Genomic DNA, 11,806 nt, shown 5'->3' with positions numbered 1-11,806 from the left:
AAAAAATACCATTTTTGATCAATGTTTTTTCTCTAAGAAGAATTAATTTGGTCTTATTTGGTGATTACATTGCATATTGGTGCATGTTTTGGTGTTTAAAAACCAAATCAATTTGATCTCTTGCCTTGGTGAAAAATATTTTTCACCAAAAAGGTCCCATAGCTTGAGCATGCAAAAACGTTGGATCATGAAGCATTTTTAGGGCATAGTTTGGCATCTTCCTCCAAAAATTCCATGTTTTCTTCCCTCTCCATTCAAATTTACAAGAGTGAAAGATTCAGGTGTTTTTGAAGACATTTATAACATTGAATTATCTATTTCTTTCATTTTTGGCACTTAATCTTCATGAAAGTGGACTTATTCTTTTTCGATATTTAATTTGTGCTTATCTTGCTAATTTTATGCACATTATTGCTTGATGATTGCCACTTATTGAAATCAATGCCATGAAAAGTGTTTTTTCCTATAAAAATGAGAAATTGTTCATTTTCTTATTTTTGGTTTTTCCCTAATTTCCAAATATGAATTTGTGTGTTGAAATGCATTTCATCTTGACATGTTTGAGTCACTTTCTAAAAGTACATTTTTCTTTTTGTGCTTGCTTGTCAGTTTTCTCCACTTTGGAGAAGTTATAAGTTCTTTCCCAAGAACTTGTTGTTTTTTCACTTCATGTGAAAGCATCATCATGTTTCACTTCCATATTCCATGTCACAACACTTTGCATCTCATCCAAAAATGAAATTACATATTTTTCATCTCATTCACCATCCACACATGCATGTAATCCCATTTTCTACTTCCATTTTCACTCAGCTCACTTTTTGCATCCACTCACACAACATGATTACATGAAAAGCCTTACATGTAATGGCATCTCAAAACCCCAATCTTGACTAAAAGTCACGTTTTGAAAAGTCAAAAAGATGTTATTTTCATCTTCCATTTACTTTGACTTCACCTTTTCACTAAAGATGACTACAAAGTTCATTATCCCTCTTCCATTTTCCATTCCATCTCTCCATATGCATTCGCACCTTCATGAGAAAATACATGTTTCTACATCTTTCCACACTTTGCACCTCATCCTCCATCCATATTCACATCCCATCTCACTTTCCATCCCTCATTTAATGTTTCACTTACATGTAATCCATTTACCATGCAATGACATCTTGAAATTCCAAGCCAATTGTTAATGTCAAGAGTCTTTATTCACACACATTCCCATGTGTTCCACTTTCATGTTTCAAAGCATTTCCTTCCTTCAAGCACTTTTCTTCAGAAAAGAAAAAAGAAAAAAGAAAAAAAGTTAAAGGTGTTGATGGAAAGTTGTTCCAAGTTTACTTCCAGACACCATCAAGAAGGTTTTCAAATTATTAGAGACTCCAGTTTGTGCTGATCTACAAAGCAGAATTCATGACAACTTGAGAGAGAAAAGTTGGATCACATCAAGTTTTCAATTTACAATGAACAATTCATCAAAGAGAGCTAGAGATTATCAAAATATGCAACACCATGGTTATCAAGATGGATGCAGTGGTACAAATTACAGTAACTCCTAATCCTATGATTATCTGGGATTGCATTGCCAATCACAAGGCCCTTCAAAACAATCCCTAGGATTGTTTCCTTCTCTTCTATCTTCTTTCTTCTTCTTTCATGTTTGTAGTTGGAAAGGTTTCATTGCATGAAAGGATGTAATTGCATGTAATGAAAGTTACATGTTTATGAAAAGATGTAATGCGAGTTACATGTAAGTTGCATGTAACCCTATAATTTCTCTAGTTAGACTAGGTCATAGTTGGTTGAGTTGCTCCCACTCTTTCCTCTACCTTTTCCTCAACTCCTGTTCCTATATAAAGGAGTTCCCTCTCATTGTAAAAATCATCTTTTTTTGTATGCAATAAATCTTTGTCACATTTGTGCAAGCATAAATTTGATTGTGGAGTACGAATTTGGGAGAAAAGTGGATAAAAGAAGCAATTGGATTCAAAGCTTTGACTGTAAGCAATTGTGATAGAGAAAATTAGAAACTTTGATTGTAATTTGTGCCTATTGTCTTTGACTCATGTTACTATTTTTGGTTCAATAATAGAGCATAGTGATTTAAGAAGTAATCAGAGCCAAAGCTTTGACTGGGAACGATTGTGGAAATACATAGACTAGAAGCTCTGACTGTAGCTTGTATTACCATCTCAAATTAACAAAAAATAGTTAACTTATTCTTACTTTTAGGAATATTTGTTCCCTAATTGTGAATCCTTTTCCATGTAGAAGTATGACCAGACTTAGAGCCAAACCATTACATTTTTAGCTAGCTTTTAAGTTAATGAAGGTTTATTGGTATCACTATTTCCAACTCTTGATAGAAGTGTAGTTAGAGATCCACCTTGTCCATTACTCACTCCATGAGTAAGTGGATTCTTTCTTGAAAAATAAGAAGAAAGGATATTGGTAACACCCATTTTACAAAATCTCTCCACTTCTTTCATACCTTGAGTTGATCTAAGAAATAGTGAGAAGAGGGAGCCTTCCCTTTAAGGTAGGAGAGACTTTGTCTCACACATTGTAGTTGGTCATCCTATTTTGTGACTGGATTTTTATCCAAAAATTGTCTGTTACAAAATATCCACCCAACAAGACCTAGAGCTCAGCTAGTCTATAAGGAGATACTTATAGACCAAGGAGTATTGCTTGGGACATTTTCCATAGATGTAGACCTAATCATATCATGTCCTTTTATCATCCTTACTATCAGGACCTACACCTCTGGTACAGAGAGTAATGCTTGGTATAGTGTCCTTGGTTGTGTTACCCAACTCAAAGGGTACCCATGTTATATGGAGGATGGAAAGTAAGAGGACTGTGTTCTCATGGTGTCACAACATGTTAGCCCAACTATACTATGAGCTATGTGAGTTGGTGAGATATTGGAGAGAGAGGTTGTCGATAGACACACTCTTATAGATTTGGTTGTTTGAGAAATTTACATGTACATGTCCACAATGTATCCTAGTGATGGTAGATGTGAGCACATCAAGAGTCTTTGCTTATCTACTGAAGAATGTTTGGTATTTTGGAGATATCTTGTATAGAGATTCTAAGTGTGGATGTGATATGGAGAGAAACCCTACTATCAAATGATAGAGTGACTTGATACACAATTCTATATGAGATACAATGATGAAAGCTAGTAGAGGGTCATTAAAATCATATAGCAGTTCCATACTACTATGATTGAGTGATGAGACAGTATGGGCTAGTACAAGGAGTCCCTAGGGTAGTACCTCACTATGTACATCCAATGAGGTATTATCAGAGACATGACTCCATACATTGACCATTGGCAATAGATATAGAGGATATAGAGGTACCATTAGATGTGACCTATTTAGGCATGAGCCAAGATTACATCAAGTACTAGAGTCTATAGGGGTCCTGCCCCATCTTCCGTGAGGATTATCCTATAAGTGATCTAGGTGTTTTAGAGAGGATGTACACTAGAATGATAATATAATAGAGGAGGATGACTATATCAGAGATGAGGAGGAGCACATCTCTTAGGGAGATCCCATGGAGGAGTAGAGAGAGGAGGAGAGAGTAGAGGATATTCATCTAGCTAGTGATATCAGTGCAGATGTACACATCTATCATATATCACCACTAAGATCTTGAAAACCCCCACACACCCACATAGAGACACCATCAATGCAGCCTAGAGACAATGAGCGTGGAGAGAGTAGTCACTAGATGCCCCCACTATCCAAACCTTTTAGTGACATCTAGGAGGGAGAATCAAGTATGACATATGAGATATGATCAAATATGTAATTTGATTCATAAAAGTATGAAATTCATAAATGTATTTTTTTGTTCTACAACTAGCATAGCGGAGTGGAGGAGTTTTATATCCAAGGTTTTGAAGGATACATGCATATCCTACTGACTACTAGCAATTGAACGAGGGTCCTCTCTTGTCTACAGAGATCCTGATAGACATGTTGATATCTTTGTAGTTGTCCAATGAGAGTTAAGGATGTGTAGAGAAAGGGAGGAGAAGCTAATAATTGAGCTATAGGGTGTCTGAGAGTACTCACATGGTATGATCATATCTAGGAGCCATATGTAGACACATAGATCTACATCTTCCTATCATAGGCTAGAGAGATTTGGAATCCATCGACCATCAGAGTACAATGATAGATAGGGCCACATGTGTATCAAAACATGAATCACTCTTTTGATGAATGAAAAAAATTCTTTACTAATTAGTTCTATGTTTGATATAAAACTTAATAGAAAGAAAGAAAGTGCATAATTATATTCTATATGTAATTTTTCTAACACTACATAACCTATAAAATAAATTTTATAAGGAATATACAAATACACAAGGAAATAAATCATGAACTTAAGGATAATAATGTTTAAGATGCATAATATTAATAGGTTCCTTAAAAGAAACACCTTCCATATCAACAAGTTTATAAGAACCTGAACCAAAGTCTTCAATAACAACAAAAGGTCCAACCCAATTAGGGCTAAGCTTTCCTTTTTCACTAGGTAAAGAATTCACATTTCGTTGATTCTCATATAAAACTAAATCACCAACTAAAAATGTTTGTTTAATTACCTTATGATTATGTTTCTTTGGTAGAGATTTATAATAAGCTTTTATATGTTCTAATGCATGTACTTGTTGTTCATCGAATATTTTTAGTTCTTGCAAATGTTGTTCCTAAACAGTATCTCTATCAATTATCCCATGAAATGAAACACACAAAGAAGGAATTTCTAATTCCATAGGCATAATAACATTGGTACCATAAATGAGATTGTAAGGAGAAGTACCCATGGTGGTACTAACACTTGTTCTATAAGCCCATAAAGCATTTTTCAATTGAGTATGCCAATCTTTCACATGCTTGTTAACTATTTTTCTCAAAATTTGCTCAATGATTTGATTTGATCTTTCAACTTGACCATTAGATTGAGGATAATAAGGAGTTGAAAATTTATGTTGAATTCAACATTTTTCCAAGAATTCCAAGAATTCTTTATTTTTGAAAGAAGTACCATTATCTAAAACTATTATTGAAGGTATACCAAATCATGCTATGATATTATTAAGGATGAAATTACAAATAACATCAATTGTTGAATGAAGAGGGACAACTTCAACCTACTTCATGAAATAATCTGTAGTAGTTAGAATGTAAGTATACCCTTGAGAAGAAGTTGGTGATATTTTTCCAATAAGATCAAAGCTATACTAAAAGGCCATGGAGAAACTTGATTACAAAGCTCATGAGTAGGAGCATGAATCAAATTACTATGTTATTGACATTGAGGACATTTCTTAACAAACATAAAATGATCTTGCATCATATTTTTTTTTTTATAATATTCCATTCTGAGTAATTTATTAACTAGGGTTTTTCCATCAAAATGCTCTCCTCAAGAACCATAATGAGGTTCTCCCAAAGCTATCAAAATTTCAGTTCTATTAAGACATCTTAGTAACAATCCTTTGTAAGAGTTTGTGTAAATCATATATCCTAAAATAATGTAGTGTGTTGCAAGTTTCCTAATATGATTACACATGTTTCTTGTTGCTAATTCAGGAAAACTACCATCTTTCAAAAAATGAAAAATGTGGGAATACCATTCATCCAAATGCAAATCAAAACAATTAGAGGTAATATTTTAAATTTTTTAGGGTTTTTAAGAGTTTGTATAGTAAACTGAAAGTTTTCAGCATTATTTTCAAGACACATCAAAGAAGTTGCACTTGCCATGGCATCCACATGTCAATTATCTTCTCTAGGTAATATTTGAATCATATAAGAAGAGAATTGTGAAAGCACCCGAAGAGCCAAATCTCTATATTGTGTCATTTTATCATTCTTAGTTTGATAACCTCCTTTAATTTGTTCAACAATCAATCATGAATCTCCATATATTTGCAAGTGTTTGATGTTAAGGGATGAAGTTTCTTATAAACTAGCTATAAGAGCTTCATACTCTACAATTTTATTAGTACAAGGAAAATTTAATTTGTATGATAAAGGGATTGGATTTTCTTAGGAGGTAGTAAAACAATACCAACACTAGAACCTATTGTACATTTAGATCCATCAAAATACAATTCCCAAAAATCATCTTGTTGAATAGCTAGAATATTATTATTAGGAAATTTCATAAAAGTAGAACATGTATCCAAATGAGGAAAAGGAGTTTTAGCTAAATAATATGTTAAAGCTTGTCCCTTAATAAAATTTTGAGAAATTAAATTTTGTAAGTAACATCACCCTCTTTTCCAAATGACCAAAGAGACCTGTTCATGAGAAAATATGTTTCAAAGGATCAACCTTGACAATCATATTGACCTCAACATTTATGAGATAACGTGTGAGTTTTTGACATGCATAAATTACAGCTAGACATTGTCTTTCCAAATCTGTGTATCTTGTTTCATAATCAAGTAAAGTCTTACTAATGTGATACGTAAGTCTTTCCTTACAAGTATGAACATTTTGAGCTAACAAGGTACTCACGACCTTCAAGGTCACTAAAGTATACAAATGAAATGGCTTATCAAATTTAGTTGGCTACAAGATAGGAGGAATTGCAAGATACTCCTTAAATTGCTCAAAAGTTTGTTACATTCATCATTCCAAGAGAAAGTGGTATCCTTTCTAAGCAAAGAAGTAAAAGGAATTTTTTGATCAACTAACTTAGAAACAAGGCAACGAATATCTTGTATCTTTCCTTGTAAATAGCATAACTGAGAAATATTCTTAGGAGGAGGCATATTAATAATAGCATTAATATTTTTACTATCAAATTCTATGAGTTGCGTAGAGATTATAAATCCTAATAATTTACTAGAGTCTACTCCAAAAACACACTTCTTAGTATTCAATCTCATGTTGTAACTTCTAATACTTTCAAATATTTGTCATAAAATAGTAACACAATCTTCTCTTTTTATACACTTTGCTAAGAGATCATCCACATAATCTTCAAGGATCTTATGGATGTAATCATGAAAAATCAAAGTCATAGAATGTTGATAAGTTGCTCTTGAATTATTTAATCCAAAAAGCATCATGACCATAAAAAATGTTCTCCAGGATGGTACAAATGTAGTTTTAAATTGATCTTCAAGAGGAATAAAGATTTGATTATATCCAAAAAAGCCATCCATAAAAGGTAAAAAAACATGACCCACTATTGAATCCACAATCATATCAATATTGGGTAATGGGAAATCATCCTTTAAGGATGTTTGGTTTAAATCTCTAAAATTAGAACACATTCTTATCTTATTTTCTCCTTTTGAAATAAGCACAGTGTTTGAAATCTAATCTAAGTAATTAATATAATGGATAAATCTAGAATCTAATAATTTTTAAATTTCACTTTTGACTAATAAAGAAATCAGTGGATTCATCTTTTCATTTTTTGCTTCACATGATTCATATTTGGTTTTAAAATAATATTATGAGTAACAATCTTAGAGTCTATACCTGGCATATCCAAATATGTCCAAGCAAAAATTTCCTTAAATTCAAGTAAAAGAGAACTTGATCACGTTCATCCCAATTCAAACATTTCTCAATTTTAATTATCTTCTCAGGATTATTCTCATCCATTTGAATATCAACAACCTCATTTATTAACAAATAACTTCATATCAAAGGATCCATCGATAAAGGGACAATATCTTGATTATCATGTTCTTCAAAATAAGCATTTGTATTTAAACAAAAAGACTTCCTTCATTTATGATGGAACTTAGGTAAATCTTCATAAACCCCTAAAAATTCCATTAAAGTTTCATCCTCATGAAAAATATCCCAAGTAGGCATTTGATTCATGTCAATGAGAAGTGGGTTAACTGATTTCTAGTGACCACCACATATATGATTAAAATTAAGTGGACAATTTGATGGTTGTTTATATAGATTAAATCCTAAACCATATGTATGATTATAAATTTCATTATGCAAAGGTACTTGTATACCTTGCTTATAATTATCACATCCTTTATCATTAAATCTTGATTTCTTAAGCAAATGATAACCAAAACCATACCAATCAGCCATTTTAGATGGAGTCCAAGAATTGGCATATGTCACAATGTGAAAACAATTAGGTTTTATCATTTGAATCATTTCATTAATCGAAGTGGCAAAAAAAGTACTTTTTAAGTCCTTAGAAAGCAAAGAACGCATAAAAACTTGTTTCTCAAATTCACTTTGTTGCTTCATGATTTCCAAAGTAGAGACCTTATAGTCTCCAATGAAAGTAGGATTAAAATCAAGTGTCCCTCAATCATGCTTAGTCAAAGAAAATCTCAAATTGTTTTTCAATCTCTTTACTTGGTTGAAGAGGCTCAGAGATCTTAACATATTCTGCATTTAAGAAAGGATCTAGTGCATCATTCACATGTAATGTATACATTAAGTTTTTACAAATAAACTAAACCTTACGATAAAGAGTAGAAGGAACCACATGCATAGTATGTAACCAAGGTCTTCCTAAAAGAATATTATAATTGAGAGGTCTTGGCATAACATGAATAGGTGTATTCAAGATGACTAGACCTACTTTAATAGGTAAGGTAATAATTCCCAAAGTTCATTTCACAATATTATCAAATCCATCTATAGGGGCATTACCAGGTTGAATAGTAATAAGATCAGCCTTAATCACTTTAAGCATCTCCACACTACAAACATTAAGCCGAAATCCATTATCAATTATTGTTATTTGAATGATACTTTGATTAATAGAAACAACAACCATAAGAGCATCATATTGATTATGCACCTCAATATAAGGTAAGTCATTATTAGAAAACACAATAGGAGGTACAAAAGGAATAGCATGCATGCAATCTAAAATAGAATGAGTATTCTCTTGATTAGGAGGTGAAGTAGGAAGCATAGATAAATCTTTTTGCAATGCCTCATAATCTATCAAAGAAGTTTGAAGTAACTCCCATAAAGATATCTTAGCAAGAGTAGCACCTAATTGATCACCTAAGTTATACTCCTTAAAGGTAGAAGAAAACTTAGGAGCTTAAGGAAGAATAAGTTGAGAAGGTGGTAAATAAACTAGAACAATAGGCTAAGGGTTATTCTATGTGTGATAATCACATGAAAAAAAATCAGTATTATCAAAGAAATCCAAAGGATCTCTAGGTTTACCCTTAATTGTTAATCGAGGACATCCTTTTATCGTCATCAAACGTATAGGATATATCATCTTAGTTTTATCAATGTTACATATAGTGGAACATGAAGGTAACCATGCACACACCCTATGGTAAAGGTCAATTAGAGAGGTTTTGGAGGAGAGTGAAATAGGAATAAGATCAATGGAGATCTTATCTAGACCATTTTCATCCTCACTATCATGACAAGAACCATACATACTGAAATATGAAAAAGCATAAAAATGTAAATGTTTTTTTGTATTTTTAAAGAAATTTAAATTTTATTTTTATTTTATTTTTGAAACATATAAATGAAAGAAATCTTATGCAATATTTAAATCTAACACCAAAAAGAAAAAGTTGTCTATCACGGGCTCACCAAAAGGACTAGGGTAAAATGGATCTTTAACAATGCTTATAAAATTAACCACTTTTAATTTATTTTTTTAGAGTTGATATGGGATAAGTAAAGAAATTCTTGAAATTAGACAAGATAAGATACACACCTCAAAATAACACCAATATGGAAATACCTATTTTCTAATGCCTATGCATAGTTTTTGGAAAATCTAGAACTGCTCCAAAGTAGAAATGTCAAGACAAAGAAAACCCAATTTTTTTTTATCCTTTTGAATGAAGACCTTGACCCTATTGGTGGGGCACAATTGTGCCCCAAAAAGTTAGTCTTGACCTACCTTGCTCCAATGAAAATTCCATTCACAGATCTCAAAAGTTTGCAAAAAATGGTATCAAAATTTGTACTCCGATCTTCAAAACAACACCTGTATATATATGAAAATGGGGTTTTGGGGTGGCTAGATAGGGTTTTGAATTTGTAAAACCCTCATTTTGGTGATTTCCACCTCCACGAATAGCTAGATATAGTAGAATATATGTGCATATTGAATGTGTAATGCCAAGATCTAATCTACTAGATTGAAACCCTAGCATAAGTATGTATGAGAAAGCAATGCATAGAATTGAATAAGAAAAGAAAGCATACCAAGCCTCCAAGGCTAAATTACTCTTACCAAACTCATAATCCATAATTTCTACCCCATGATTATATCTTTGATTGCTTGAATATTGATAATGGCGGATCAAGCAAGAATGGATCTCTCTTGCTCCAAATAGATGTTCACAATAGTGTATTCATAAAGATTCTTGATATCCACAATATATTTATCTTCTATATCATTCTCTTGAAATCTCTCATCTTCATAACATTATCTTGTTTTCTCTTGATTCTTGTTCTCTCCATCTAGTTCTAGTTGTAGATAGATGCAAATGAGAGTCTTTATATAGAGACTTTAAGGTGAGGCTCCTAGAGTAATACATGACCCATAATTTGAATTTCAACTTGAATTATGGCCCAATCACGATAACCAACTAAGGAGGGAAAATAAAGAAATGAGTTTCAAATTAAAACCCTTCCACATTTAAATCTAAAAGCTTGAAATTTCACAAAATCCCATAATGAATATAATAAGGGCTAGAAGTACCTATACCTAAGTCCTACCTAGAAAATAGAGCCATAGAGGAGGGAAATTAAAGAAAATGTTTGAGATCCTAACCCTAATTTCACCTAGAATGAAGGAATCAAGTGAAAAATGCATGCTAAATGCAAACATATCATGATAAATGTACTAAAAGAGGGTTCTAAACCTACCAAGATGGAAGTGATTCTATTTTAAGATGATACAAACAAAATCCATCTATGGTCTTAAAGTTGTCTTCCACTCATCACCCTCCTTTATCCTTATCTGATAATAACAATTTTTGAGATCTAAATTTTTGAAATATTGAGCCCCTCCAAGACAATCCATAAAGGCTTCAATTCTAGGTATGGGGAACGTATACCTTATGGTAATCCTATTTCTAGCTCTTGAATATGTACAAATTCTCCATTTTTTCCCTTCTTGGATGCCAAAACTACTAGCACTACACAAGGACTAATGCTCTTCTTTATCAACCCCTAATCTAGGATTTCTTGCACTTGTCTCTATTCTAATTTGGAGTAGGCTTATAGGCTACTTTATTTGGAAATGATGTACTAGGTACAAATTCAATCTTATGACATATCACTCTTTTAGGAGGTAAGGTTGTTGGAGTCCCATCACTGACTATATCCTTATACTTCCCAAGCATCTCTTATATTTTAGTTGGAAAAGCTTCTTATTTGGATTTCTCTTCAAGGGAACTAATGAACTTCTTTACACTACTCAATAATACACTAGGGGTCTTGGAATGTGCCTCATCTTCCTCCAATAGGGACTACATCTTGAATGTTCTTCCATCTTTCTTGAAAGAAATGTAATTATCTTTTCAATCATAGACACCACCTTTTTTATATTTCCAAGGTCTTCCCAATACCAGATGGCATGCATCCATAGGAAACACATTTCAAATTAGTTTGTCCTTATAGTCTACAATTGAAAACTCAACCCAAGTCTGCTCATTCACCAACACCCTCTTCTCTTCTTTCAACTATGTCATCTTGTGTGGGTTAACATATGGAATCTTTACCAACTTGAGTTCATCCACTATCTCGTCTAATATGATGTTATTTGTGGACCCTAA

The sequence above is a fragment of the Cupressus sempervirens genome, chromosome 3 (genome assembly GCF_028749045.1).
Source record: "Cupressus sempervirens isolate cs-2001-9-10 chromosome 3, ASM2874904v1, whole genome shotgun sequence".
NCBI lineage: Eukaryota > Viridiplantae > Streptophyta > Pinopsida > Cupressales > Cupressaceae > Cupressus > Cupressus sempervirens.
Note: the sequence above shows the minus strand (reverse complement) of the source record.